The sequence below is a fragment of the Chiroxiphia lanceolata genome, chromosome 15, assembly GCF_009829145.1.
Source record: "Chiroxiphia lanceolata isolate bChiLan1 chromosome 15, bChiLan1.pri, whole genome shotgun sequence".
Classification (NCBI taxonomy): Eukaryota; Metazoa; Chordata; class Aves; order Passeriformes; family Pipridae; genus Chiroxiphia; species Chiroxiphia lanceolata.
In genome coordinates, this window is record NC_045651.1 from 14,399,783 (window position 1) to 14,413,716 (window position 13,934).

At 45.4% G+C, this 13,934-nt stretch overlaps 1 protein-coding gene across 2 annotated transcripts in view; it reads left to right on the top strand.

Moving 5' to 3' along the window:
- The window catches only part of MGAT4B (alpha-1,3-mannosyl-glycoprotein 4-beta-N-acetylglucosaminyltransferase B), a 51,565-nt gene that overhangs the window by 19,608 nt on the left and 18,023 nt on the right, over positions 1 to 13,934 (top strand). The gene's annotated exons all lie outside the window — the stretch shown is intronic.

Sequence of the window (13,934 nt, forward strand, 5' to 3'; positions counted from 1 at the left end):
CTGCAGCTCACTGAGGGCACAAAATGCAGGCAGTAAAGAAAAATAAAGTTTAAGGAACAGCTAGAGTGCTGTAAACGTCGCTTGGATTTTGATTTACGAAGTCCAAGCACAGCACAAATTGGATGGCTCACTGTGCCCTGTGGAAATCTCTTTGTCTGCCTTTTTTTGAAATATTTCCATAACTGGTAATCATGGGATTGTAGCAGAAAGCCCTTCTGTAAAGAGCTTTTTGGTCACTGCTGCTGTTTACTATGACTCTGCACAGTGTGTTATCACAGCTTGTCATTCATGGGAATATTCACCGGGAATTGCAGTGTGGATGCCAGCAGCGGGGCTTCCCAGCCCTGGATTTTGGGGGTTGTGTGTGTGATGCTTTGGGGACCAGAGCTGGGGTGGTGAGAGACATCTTCCCTCTCCGAGCACTGTGTGTGATTTACAGTGTTTGTGGAGCTGTTTCCAGCAGAACTGAGCACATCCCTGCCTGTTGTACTGTTCTGGTTGTTTTAATCTGTTGAATTCATCCATGGCACTTTGCCTGGTGGAGAGCGGTGGGAATGTTGTCAGCAGTGGCAGAGAAGGATGCCAGGCTGCTTTTTTTTATTATTATTTGTAGTGAAGCCATACGAAGTCCATCCAGGGCCTCATGACTAAGGTTTGAGTAGCTGTCAAGTGTGCATGTACCCTTTGTTTAAGCAATGGTGTAGGCGACCTGCTTAAAGTTTAGTCTGAGTTTATGTATTTGTGTTAATTTCTGACTTAACTGTCCAGTTCTATTAAAAATAAAAGAAATAAAATCATTCTGGCACACTTTGATAGCTACAGCATTTGGAAACTCTTCTCTTTCCTGATTTCTTCCCAAGAATACTCACAACACTTTTCTTTTTTAGGACCTTGCCCTAATAATTACATCTGCAAAGATCCACTGGGATGGGTTATCCCACAGGCAGGATTATGCCCTTAAATGGAAAATAAGCTGCCACAACAGCCAAAGTTTGGGGGGAAAAAAATCCTATTTTGGGAAAACTAAGTTGCTAAATGTGTTATTCCATGTCGTGGAGCTGCACAGTCAGGAAATGCTTCTTAGTGCAGAGAGGAAATGCTCATGTCTTCTAAATGCTTGCTGCATTCTTTTTTAATTGTCGTTAAAATAGGAAAACATGCCCCTAATAAAACACCATCTACTACCCCCCTCTGCTAAAGGGATGGGGGTGTAAGAAAACATTCGAGGGAGATGGGGAGGCCAGTCTTGCTTTACGAACTCTTTAATTTATTTGCTGGCTTCTGCTCCCTCCCTTTCCCTCCAAGCCAGGGTGGGTGCAGCTCCTCTCCAGGCTGCCTGTCCAGCTCCCCGGCCCCGCTGCCTCTCGGCCAACGATTTGGGCTAAATAATCTAATTAAGCTTTGCAGCTTATATAACTCCCTTGGCTTGAGGCAGCAGCCGGACTGACGGGGATAGAAAGCACATCTGGAAGTAGTGTACACTAAACATGCTGCCGCGGACGGAGCCAAAGCGATTTGGACAAATTTGCTCATACGCACAAGATGTCCTTTGAACAGCAAGATGTGTGTGTACTGTCTCCTTGATGAAGAAGTTGAAGTTAGAGAATGCTCCTATCCATAAATTGTTGCCCTGGCTGGGAAACATAACTGGCTTTTTTTCCTCCCCCGTCGCCTTTGGAAGATCATCTGGCTCTTCCTTTTCAGCCCCAGAGGATCAGCCAGGCCCTGTAGTACACTGGTCATAAATAACACATTTTTATTTCAAAGGTGGGAAGGACCTCCATCATCATTTAGAGTGACTTCTTATCTGCTACCCATCATAGGAGTTGCTTTTTATTTAAGCTGAAATACAACCTGGTGAATAACTGGAACACAGCTCCAAAGAAACAAACAAGTATTTTTTCTGAGAATTCATTATAACCCTGATAATTTATCCTAATGGTTAATGGCACTATTAAAACATGGACAGTTTATGTTGGCTTGAGGGTCGGGGAGAAAAAAGAACTCAACCATTCCATATTTCAAGTAGTGTGCCCAGCACAAGCTTAGAAAAAACCCAGTGCACGTTTTGGCGCTCTCAGATGTCTGCTCTCCTGTTGGCATCCATTACTCTCTGTAGGGAAGTTATGGGCATTAACAGCAGAATGCATTTCCCTTCATATGCGGTGATATGTGCTTATAGCTTCGTTTTATGGTCTGCTGTCTAATGTTAAAGAATTTATTTGTCACTGCAGGTGTGCAGGGCGGGCTTAGCACTCACGTCCTGCCCGTTCCTGGGTGCTTGCATGGCTGCCTGTTTGACACCTCCCAAATCTGTGCTGGGGAAGGGTTGTAGAAACATCACCCCCCCCCAGAATCTGATATGGCACACACACACACACACACACACACACACGCTCAGCTGCTGGGCTTGTCCTCAGGAAAACACGCCCAGGGAATTAACTACAGTCAGTGTGCAGTGGCCAGATTGCCAATGAGTGGTGCCAGAGCTGCAGGGGTGCCGAGGGTGGTTTGGCAGAGGGGACATTGCTGGGGCACGGCAGTGCCAAAGCAGTGCTCTGTGGTATCCTGACCCCACTGTGGCTTTTGAAGTGGCTTGGACACTTCTGGGCAGTGCCCAAGAATATGCACCTTGTCAAAACTCTCCATGCCAAGGAGGTGGTGCAGAACACTGGGTAGCTCTGCGGGGACTGCCCCTGTCTGCACCAATGTAGGGCTAATAAACACTTGACCCCTACTGATTACAACATCCTGGATGACAACATCCAAGATTCCTTCAGGATCTTTGCACTGGCAGAGCTTACTCTGGTTTGTTATGGAAAACTTCAGATATCTCTTCTAGTATGCTGAATTATAAGGCTGTCGTGATGCTCCTGCTCTCACTAGGCTTTGGGTATGGCCATGGGAGTATCTTCATAGTCCTAAATACCTACATACGAAGTCATGATCTTATAGTTTATACATTTTGGGGTTTTTCCATGGTCATAAGACTAAATAACGAGTTCCCCAAAGGAGACTGTGTATCTTGAACTGCTCCTCCCAGCCCATGACTGCACTGGAGCTCTCCTGTCTCCATTGCTCCTTCAGATATGGTTTTGCTGGCAATGATGACACAACTCTGCTGCCCCTTTTTCCACATTGCTGCTGTATCTGGCAGGCTGACTGCCTGCTCTTGATGTTTTATTCCTAAAGAAGACGAAAATTGGATTAGATTTTTCTCAGCCGTGCATGGTGGTGATCCTGGGTGACGAAGCTGATCTGTGTGAAGGAAGCTTTGGGAAGCTGGGAACGAGGGTAAGTTATTAACAGGGGACTCACCCAGGGTGTTTTGCTTTATTGATGCCTCATAAAGGCACTCCAAAGGATGAACTGATTGCTAAGCATTTCTTCACTTGCTCAATGACATCTTTTAGTACTCAAGGAGGTGCTGAGCAGCCTCAGTGGTCGGTGAGAGACCCTTTCCAAAGCGATGTTTGGATGCATCAGGGGTACTTAAAGCACCTGAGTTCAGAAATCACCTCCTCGGGAACTGAAGTCCAATAAACCCCTTTGTACACAGGGAACAAGGGCTCCAATTACACTCTTAACGCTCGTGCTGAAAATTTTAAGGGCAGTTGTGTTGTGGGTGAGTCACGCTGCTGTTTTCCCTGTGTTGTGCTGAGCCTCACTCCCCCGTGGTGGGATTTTTCCTGAGTTTTGACCTCCTGGCACCCCTGGGACAGCCACACTGCAGCGAGCAGCGGGGTCAGGCCCTGTGCTCCCTCCCTCCCACTGGTGTAGTTTGCTGTGATTTCTTTTTTAAACTGTAGTTTGCAGTTTAACTCCTTCAGTACCAGCTGTGGCTTTGCTCAGAAGTGCTTGGGGTCTGTGTTATGCAAAAGCCCTCTCCCTCCTCTCTCCCTCCTGTGCCTATGCCGAGCAGCCATGGCCCCTCTGGAGCTCTGTGCCCACTCTTGCCTTCCCCTCACACCTCCTTGAATAGACAGCCTGATTTGATGTCATCCTACACATGCTCCTGTTGAGGACATACGGCTGCACTGGTGCTTTCTGGGCTGCATGAGATGCAACTGTTTAATCATGGAAAACTCTCTCCATGGGCTCTGACACTGTTTGCTGGGCACAGCTTGTGGGTTCCTGCAAGAAGACTGGGGATCTTCTTCTGGCAGCCCATTTTGCATTCTCCTGGCAGCACCTAAACATGTCAAATTTCTGTAACGAAGTTTCCCTCTGGGTAGAAGGTCTGGAAAACTGATCCACAGCAGCCCACATAGCAATTAGGTTACCTTATACATGGCACCAGTAAAGGTAACAGTGTGTGAAATACTGGAAACCCAAATCCATTTAAATAGACATGTTCAAAGGGAATGAGAGGTGTGAACAGCATATCTCTGCTCACAGGGAGCGTGAAGTGTCCTCTGCCAGGACTCAGCAGCACTTTAAGAATAGTTGTGAAATTAAGCATAAATACCATGGTCTTGTGGTCCCAGGCTCTGGGAAGCACACCTATTTTTGAGGTGGTAAGCAGCAGGCTGTAATGCTCAGGGCATTGCCTTTAAGCCTTTAGGTAAACCTGACATTGCAAGAAAGCAAAACCTCTGGGGATGTGGTTTCAGAGCCATTTAAACTGTTCTCCGTTTGGGCTGTTGTCCAAAAGGGCATCCTAGTTCCCATGTGCTTCCTTTGCATCACTGGCTCGGTCAGCAGGATGATCTGACCCAAAACTAAGCCAGCAGTGAGGATGCTTTCTTTTCCAGCTGGATCAGCGCGTGGGATCATGGGGCTGGTTGGGTGTTGGTGCCCTCTGAGGAGACACAGAGTGCAGGGAGCACCCTGCCCATTCCGGCACACCCGGCTGGAGATCACCAGGAGCTACTCCTGACACCTTGCCCTGAGCTCGGCACGGGGGAGTGGGAGATGCCAGTAACATTTCAGAGCAGCAGCTTGTTGAGAAGCTTTCAGGCATCATTTAATAAGCAACCAAAGGTCTTAGCAGTAGGACACCCGTGTAGTCAGCATCCTCCTCCCCTCCAGCTGTTTATTTTCTACCCTTGAAACGTCCTGCAACCCCCACCTTGTGCTGTGCCATCACCAGCATCTGTGTTGCCTCTCAGCAGAGCCGGTCTGCTGGAATAACACTGCTGCTGCTGCTGCTGGCACGAGGCTGCAGGGCAGCTCTGCAGCTGGGCTACTGTGGGATGTGGAACCAAGGCTGCCTGGTTATGGGTTAGTCCTTGTGTTTTGGAATAGGGAAAAGTTAAATTACTTCAGGTTGCTGTTGCTGGCAATTCAGTAATTTCATCTTTGTGCTTCCAGTGGTGGGTTTTCTGCAAGGGGAAGAAATAAGGGCTTTTTTCACACTCTAAAGCAGCTGGTCTGGTTTTGTGGGAGGGGGTGTTGACATTATTTGATAACCCTTTCTCATGTTTTCTTGGCTGGTGAACGACAAAAGGGAGAAGTGGGTCTTCCTACTCTTTTAGCAGTATGTTTTTCTTCCAGGAATTATCCTAGCATATAAAATGAAACAAGAGCCCTCAGATAGCATCAACACTTATAGTTGGTCTAAGTGTGCTATTTAATGGCAATGTCTTGTTTTTCCTCCGGAGAGAAGAAAATGTACCCCATTAAGTGCTTGTGTTACAAGCCTGCACCCCAGGGGATAAATATTTCAAATATTAATGCTGAGTAATTTTTAAAAGGTTCTGCATGCCTTTTATTTCAAGCATTCTGCAAATTATTTAAGACTGCTAAAACGAAACGCCATTCAGATCAGCTCATCCCCGTGATCAGTATGTGATTTTAAAATCTGCTTCTACCCAAAGCACAGTCGTGCACCCGATCAGACGTTGGTACAATAGGGAAATTGTGACCTGTTTGTGGGTGCGGATCCGTAGGTAGACAAGATGTACAATTTACATACACAGCGGAGCGAGGGGAACACTCAATACCCTTTCACTCCAATACAGTCACATGCATTGCAAATGAGTTACTCTTTTGGAAAAAGAAGTCAAACCTGACTTGCATTGAAGTTCTCAGCTATTAACATCAGCGGAGCCAGGGACTCCAGCCAGAACTTCTGTGATTTCCTTGATATCCCTCTTAGTGCATCGCTCTAACTTTTCCATATGTGTTCTCTGGTTTATAACGCAGCAATACTTTATTTCGCTGTTGTAAGATTCTCTCGTACACTCAGCCCTGCCAAAAGCTTCATATGTTATTGATTAAACAAATTCCCCCTGTTCCAGGATTTCGGCTGTTCCGAGTCCGGTGGCAACTTTAGTGGAATGATGAGTGCGATGGTCGATCGCACAAGGAGGTGGGGAAATACAAGGTCCCACCACTTATTGCTGCTGATCAATAAACTCACCTTCAATTTGCAAAGTGGAGCTGATTTTTCCACCCACCAGTGCTGCATCTCTCCTGAGATGGGCTGAGCTCGTCCGTCAGCTGCAAAGTGCTGGTGGCTCGTGGTCATTTGTGGGGGGGGATGATGATGGTGTTGGATTTTAATAATGTTGGGAGAAGGATTAACAAGAATTTCATTTCAACTCCTTCACAGGCAATTAGTGACAGCTGCTGCTGGAGAAAGGGTGTGATGATTAACACAGTGACCTTTGCAAGGATTGACTTCCCTTCTTGGAGGGATTCCTTTCGGACAGACTTGGGAGTCGTTAGCACTGAGCACAGAGCTGGATGCGTGGGGGCCTTGGGGTTTGATGGAACAAGGCCTCCGTTTCACTATTAACTTAATTAGGTTGTAATAAAAAGGGTTTTCCTCTTGGACTGCAAGGCATTTGCTCTGCTTCAGGGTTTTCTCCTTCTGTAAAGCTCCAGAGCTGGGCCTTGCCAGCACCCGTGGGGACGTGGTCCTGCACGCTCCAGCCATCAGCTGTTCCTTTGGGGTTGTTTTGGTTCACGAGATTTTACTCACTAGCTTTGCTGCTCATTGTGAGAACAAGGTGAAAGGGAAAGAAATGCAGTCCAGAGGTTTGGTGAGAGCCAAACAAATCCGATTTGGGTTTTTTACTGGGTGTGACTGGTTTGCAATCCAGCGTGAAGCTGACGGTCACAAGTGACAAGGAGAACAGCCCATGGCATGGTCGGTGCCCGGAGCCATGTACCTGGAATTCAGTGATGCAGGGACAAGGTGCTGCAGGTTCCTGCATGTGCATTTTCAATTTGAGAGAGCCACATGCTGTGAGTCTGTTTCTGCCGCCCTGAGGTGCATCCAAGAGCATTTTCCATGCCCATGCCATGGAAGAACAGTGCATTAGGCAAATACATCTTCTTTTAAACCATGCACAGGTTTGTTTGGTAGGATTGACCACATGTACAAGCTTTCAGCCTTTTCCATTCCCTTTTTTTCCCTTCTTTCTTTCCACCCCTCAGGTTTGCCTGTGTAATGTCCTCACTTAAAAATCCTGTCGAGCTGCAATTATTTCGAGGTTTAATGACCCATGATTTCTGTAATGCTTTATTTTGTTCACTTTCAGCATGTTTTTATTCCCCAGTCAAATAAAGAGTATTAAAAAGCCCACCAAGAACAAAGCCTTCGTTTTCCATTTGAGAGAAAAATGCTTTGAAAGTCATATTTGTGCTACACAGGTAAATAATTAGATTGCTAATGAATTAGCTTTACTTTGAAGACGAAAGCTTCAGTGTTCCTAATTAAGTTGTAAGGAGACATAGAAATGCTGGGTCTTTCTCCCAAGGAAGAGGAGGCTCCCAACCTAGATGAGGCCAGGCTCAGCACCTTCCAGGTCTTCGACATTGTTTAAATTCCTCTGTGAATTCAGAGAAATAGTATACTTTCTCTGTGCAACACATTTCCTTTTATCAGTTTGAAATTAATATTTGAATGGGATGGTTTCTTACTCTTATATTTTGAGACAAGGAGAATGGAAGTCTGTGATATATTTTCATTATATCACTCTATTTTATATGCTTTTCATCATAAGCCCTATTATCATGCCCATCCTAAGATGAATAATCTCATATATTTTTTTCTTTCCTCACAGAGCAGGGTGGTTTTTTTCAGGCCTTTGATCATTCTTATCACCCTCTCTAAAGCCCCTTTTAAGTCTGTATTAATACTTTATTTTAGAAGAGGTGAAAACTATTCTGACATTAGGCAGCATAATTTTAATAATGTTGTAATCTTCATACTATTATTCCTCATCCCATTCACTAAGCACACTAACACCTTGTTTGCTTTCCTCTCCATCCTCCTTTTTTCTCTGGATTGCAGCTGCCTGCAGAGCAGCATCAAGACACTGAGGCTGTGGTCTCCTTAATATTATTGATTAAGAACCATGTGAAAAATACCTTGACTTCTCCTGCCCAATTATTTTGCATCTATCAGCTTTGACATCAGTTTGCTGTTTCGTTGCCTTTCCTCCTGATTATTTGCTTCATTTCTTGCTTTGACAAACTTACCTTCTTGTCAGCTTCGTATTTGGATACTTCACAAATTCACCTCCTTCCCCAGATCCTCACTAAATCTATTAGCTGGTGAGTTTAATACCCACCCTTATGGCTTCCTCCGGATAGTTAACCTTTTGCTATGATGAAAATTCACTGTTTAATCCCATCTTCTTTCTCTTTAGATCAATGGCAGTATTTGCCCTCTTCCCCTCTCCTCTTCAGCTGTTTTGCAGCAAAATGAATTGCCCTCTGATTTCTCTGTCTCATAAATCCCTTGAATGGGTTGATGAAACCCCAGGACAAATCAGAAGCCCTAGTTCCCTTGTCAGAAGCTGATGGTGGTTTATACCTGCCGGGGATTTCCTCTCCTGCCAGAGCTTTTGTTTGGCAGGTAAAACCCAGGGGATTCGCAGTGATCTCGGAGCTCTTTGTACCCTTCAGTGTGATTCACCCACGGAGCTGGGCTGCAGAAAGAGATCCCAAACCTGCTCTGCAGGTACCCAAGAGCAGTCTGACGGCTTCTGCTGCCTCTTCTACCCTGATCCAAGACATTTTAGGCAGAGGTGATGGGCATTACTGTTTGCTTTCCTAATATTTGAGTTTCTACATCCTTGCTTTGGCACCTGCATCCATCCTGCAGCTCCCTGAGGAGCTTTTGGGTCTGCGTGGAGGCATTTCTGTGACTTGTTCTCCTCCTTGGAATGGGGATTTACAATGTTCACCATCTGTACTATGTTTTACCATCCCCATAATGGGAAATCTGCTCATCCCCATCCCTGAAAACTTACTACTTAGGACTTTAAAAGCAAAAAAAAAAAAAAAGCTTATTTTTTGAAAGGTCTGCGTGCCTGTTGTCTGAACTGAATCTCAAATGCAAACAGTTGCTCCTACTTTTGAATAACAAGGCGCAGGGGATGTGAATTTTCCTCTCTCCTTCTGATGACGTGTGTGCTGAGACAACATTAAACTCCAGCGAGGAGACGCGCAACAGAAATATGATCAACACCTACTGCTGCAAAAAGAAATAGTGATTTAAAGGTGCCCGTGTTCCCTCGGGAGAGACCATCAGTGGAGAGATGCACTGCATTTCTATCTCATTACGTGGAGCTGCTGAAGGTTGAAATGCTGTTCAGTATAGCACAGGCTCTTATTAAATGGCTGTATTAAAGAAAGGAACACACACACACACATATACTAGATTGGAGCTGGGCAAAGAGCTTTCTTTATTTGAGGATCATTTTTTCAGACAGGCTGACTTTTAATAAGCCTCTTGCTCTGGCTGATGTGTTGTCTCAGCTTGATGGGGATGTAGTGGGATGCTCAAACCCAGCAGCTGACCCAGGGGCAGCACAAGAGCCTCTGTGGTGCTGGCCTGACCAGCTGGGTGGGCACTGACTGCAAAGAGTGACTCCTCCTGCCATCGCCCACCTGGGCAACCAGTGCCTTTTACTGGATAAGAAGGGTGAGTACTGGTTTTTGTAAGATGCCAGACTCTTGATGCTCCAGAATGGCTCTGTGTCCAACCAGGACAGCACTTGAGCACAGTTGGAGTGTAGCAGTGGCACCAAGGGGTGTGTTGTGGTGGTAGTTACACCAAAAAACAGCCCCAGTTCAGGATAGCACACACTGTAGGTAGTGACTGCACTGAAACAAAGTGTAAATAAAGGGCAGAAGATGAACGCAAGTAACTAAACCAGAGCTGCTATTTTTGATGGCTGCTTTGACCAGCGGTGACCATTATGCCCCATCCCTGGAAGTGTTCAAGGTCAGGTTTTATGGGGCTTGGAGCAGCCTGGTCTGGTAGAAGGTGTCCCTGCCCATTGCAGGGGGGTAGAATGAGATGAGCTTTAAAGTCCTTTCCAACCCAAACTGTTCTATGACTGATGACTGTCAGGGCCAGTGCCAGCACGATCTAACCCAGCCCAATTGCTTTGAGCTGGGAAACCCTTGTGCCACCTCTCTGCTCCCCTGGTCCCAGCCCTGCCTGAAGGTCTCCACACCTATAGCTATTTTCCCAATAATAATCAGCTTTCTAGGGGTACTAAAGATTCTACTTCCTGTGTTACTTTCTGTCTTGATGGTAACAACAATTTATAACAGAGTATAATATACTAAAAAAAAAAAAATTGGAAAAGTTTCTTTAAAAACTTGTTTTACTTTAAAAAACTTTTTTCTTGAAAAAAACCCAAACCTTGCAATAAAGAAACTTGGGGTGTATTTTTTTAAGCAGCAGCTAGGAAATGTCTGTTTTGACTAAGTATCCAGGTGGTTTGGGACACAGTGGAGATGTAAATGTCACATATTGTTTACTGAATAGAGAGAGCATCCCTGTCTGCTGTGTAGTGATGGCACTGCTCACACTTTCCATGGGGAAAAATCAGCCCCCAGCAGGATAGTTGTGACTGCTGGAGCCTTTTAGGAGGTCCACCCTGCCAGGCATCACCTACTCCCCAAAGTATGGCCTCGACAGTGTTTGATTTTTTGCTGATTTGTCTCTCTTCTGTGTCATCTCACAGGAGCATCATTAGTGTTTCTTTAGATTTGAAGGAAAAGACCTTCTCAGTCTTCATCCTGCCTGGCAAGGGCAGTGACTTTGGGGGAGATATTTTTGATGCTGAGCTATCATCTCTTTTCTTTCTGCTACTTATACCTGTAGCTCCACGTACCCCGACAAAGTCTCTTCTCAGTGTTTTTTGGGTCAGTGATTTGGGGGATTTTTTAATGGTGAGCATGTAAAGCTGGTTTCTGCTTTCTACAGCCAAATAAGCAAAGGGCAGCATTTTGCTTTTAATTGCTTTTGAAATGTTTCTTGTGTGGAGTTACTGCAATCCCTGTGTACCTGTGTGCAAAGTGCCCAACACCTGTGTGCTGCACCAGCCATCAGATTTCCATGAGAAGCAGGACTATTCCATTTTTGCAGCTGAATTTAATTCAGCAATATGGCACAGTAACTCCTTCTCTCTATTTTAATGGTCCAGTGGAATTCTGTTAGCAAAAGACCTAATGAATGTTGCGATTCAATCAGGGCAATCTAGAGTGTAATGCGTGGAGCAGTGCCAGCATTATATAAATCATTAAACATCAAAATGTAAAAAAAGAAAATTCCCTAATAATCATCTAACTCCAGGAGCTGCTGTAAATGGCTGGGGTCTGGTTCCTGTGCTTCTTCACTGCTTGCATTTTTGGATAACATAGATGCTGTAGCATGGGGAGGGGGTTGTTCATGTGCTCTGGAGTCCCCCCAGGGGCTTACAAGTCCTAGAGGGGGGAGCAGTTATTTATTAAAGAGGTGCTTTTAGTAAAATGAGGGAGAACAGTCATTACAGAGAAATTTTCTGTAGCCAGTTCGATTTTCTGCTCCAACTTCACTTATGTTTTGAGGGAACTGCACTTTTTCTTGGCTCTTTTTGCCCTGGGAACTCTTGCGCCAGCCGGTCAAAAGGTACAGTTATTCTCTTGGAGCTGAGATTTTATGGAGATAAACACTTCAGAGGTTTGAGTGTTGTTTTTAGTTTTTAAACCAAGTCTCTTGAAAGTCTTCCTAATGAGAAGCAAATCCAGCTAGCAAAGCCTTTGCGTTTGCTTTTGAAAAGATTGAATTGGAGGGAACTCTCTGGTGCTGGCCATGGGTCTGCTCTGCTGGGAGAGGTTATCGGCGGAGAACAAAACCAAAAGCAATTGGGCCTGAAATATGGACGTGTTTAAAATGCACCTCAGACTCCCTGGGAGATTGGAGTGTAATTGGAAAGAAGAGTGCAAAATACAGAATTATAACATTCCTGACTGTATATATAGATATACATAAATATATATATATATATATGTATATATATGTGGATGACTATGTGAGATTTCAAGGTGGGGGTTTTATTGGCAATGGACTGATTTTGTGCCCATCTGCTGGTTTGGGACCAGATTAGGTATTTTGCTTTTGCTCAAAAACTGAAAATGGATAAGCAGAGTGGACACAGTTGTCCCAGCCCTCACCTCTGCTAGCAAACATGGTTTGCACTTAATAGTCATTTGAATAAGAATGAAGCCACAGAATTCTCCATCATGGAGAAATACTTTTTACTAAATGGGTGCTGTCTTGCGTGGACAAATCCTTTGGAAAGGCTGCAGGAGCTCAGCTCTGTGGGGCATCCATAAGACTCCTGGGGCACCCGTAAGCCCCACCAGCATGTGCCCATCTGCTGCATCCTGGCTCCTGGAAAATCACAGAATCACAGAATGTTCTGAGTTGGAATATTTCAGGAGCTTCAACTCCTGAAAGGGCCCATTCAAGTCATCCCTGCCTGCTGCTTCACCAGTGGTTTGTGCTGTTGCTCAGCAAACCCAGCACAGAGTTCTCAGCTAAAAAAATGAAGCCTGGCAGCTGTGGCTGGGGAGAGAAGGGAGTATGGGGGGACATTGGTCAGTGAGTGATGCTCAACTGGATGCTTCCTGTGGCCTCTGTCCCTCGGCACCAGGCTGCTCCCTACTCCAGGAATCCCCCCTCCAGATCTGCTCCAGTGAGCAGGGGATGGACAGATGGTGACTGGCACTCAGCCGTGCCCAGCGCTGCTTCCCCGCCCTGCTGAGCACCAGAGGATGCTTGATGCCCTCCTGGAGCTTCACAGCCAGCCTGCTTCTAAAAACAGCTTGTGAAAAACCACTGAGTGCAAATATGGGCCCTGGCAACGTGAGAAATGGGTTCTTTGCAGGGCACTGGCCACGCACGATGTGTGCTGCAAGTTCGAGAGGTTTTTAGTCTCCCAGGTCTGTCCTGCAGCCTGTCACCTAACACCTTCTTTCTTTCTTAAACCAGTATATTTTAAGCCCAAAGCAATGTGTTATCTCTCAAAAAAAAAGTAAGCTAAATCTTTTTTGTTTAGATATAGTTATAGCTGGGAGTTTTTGTCCTGCAGTGCATGAGTCTGGGGATATTTTAAGAGCTCTGTTATCTTGTGCTGTGAGGGAATACAATAAATATGTAGATAGGGAGTGCTGCTGCTTTGAAAGGTAAGTAAAGGCTCTGTGCTGAACTGACACTAGCTGAAAAATTTGTTCAGCCTAATTAGCAGCAAATCACTTCTGTGTCCAACCTTGCTTGTAGAGATGGGAGCCAGTTCCCCCCCTTTTATCCTCTGCTGCCCTTCGTGGGTTTTCAGAGCCCTCCCTGGCTGAGCAGTGAGGGTTTTTGTGAGGACACAGATCTGCAACCACGTGTCACTGCAGACTGATGAGTGCAAAATTACTGGAAATTCATGGGAAACTGTACTCCCATCTCAGGCTTTGTCTAGGATTGTTCAAGCTGTCGTCAGAACCAGTCATGATCGATCAGCTTTTAAATTTCATGAAATTTTAATTAAAGAATGGAAAGCCTGTGAAGACATCATAGGACAAGAGCACTGGAAACAAATACAATTTCACTTCCAACCATTAGCCAGAAAAGCAGCAAATGGTTGACTGCACATCACCATTGCAGTCTAAGGAAAAGTACAGCTCTTGGCTTTGGCGGGCAGGTCATTAGC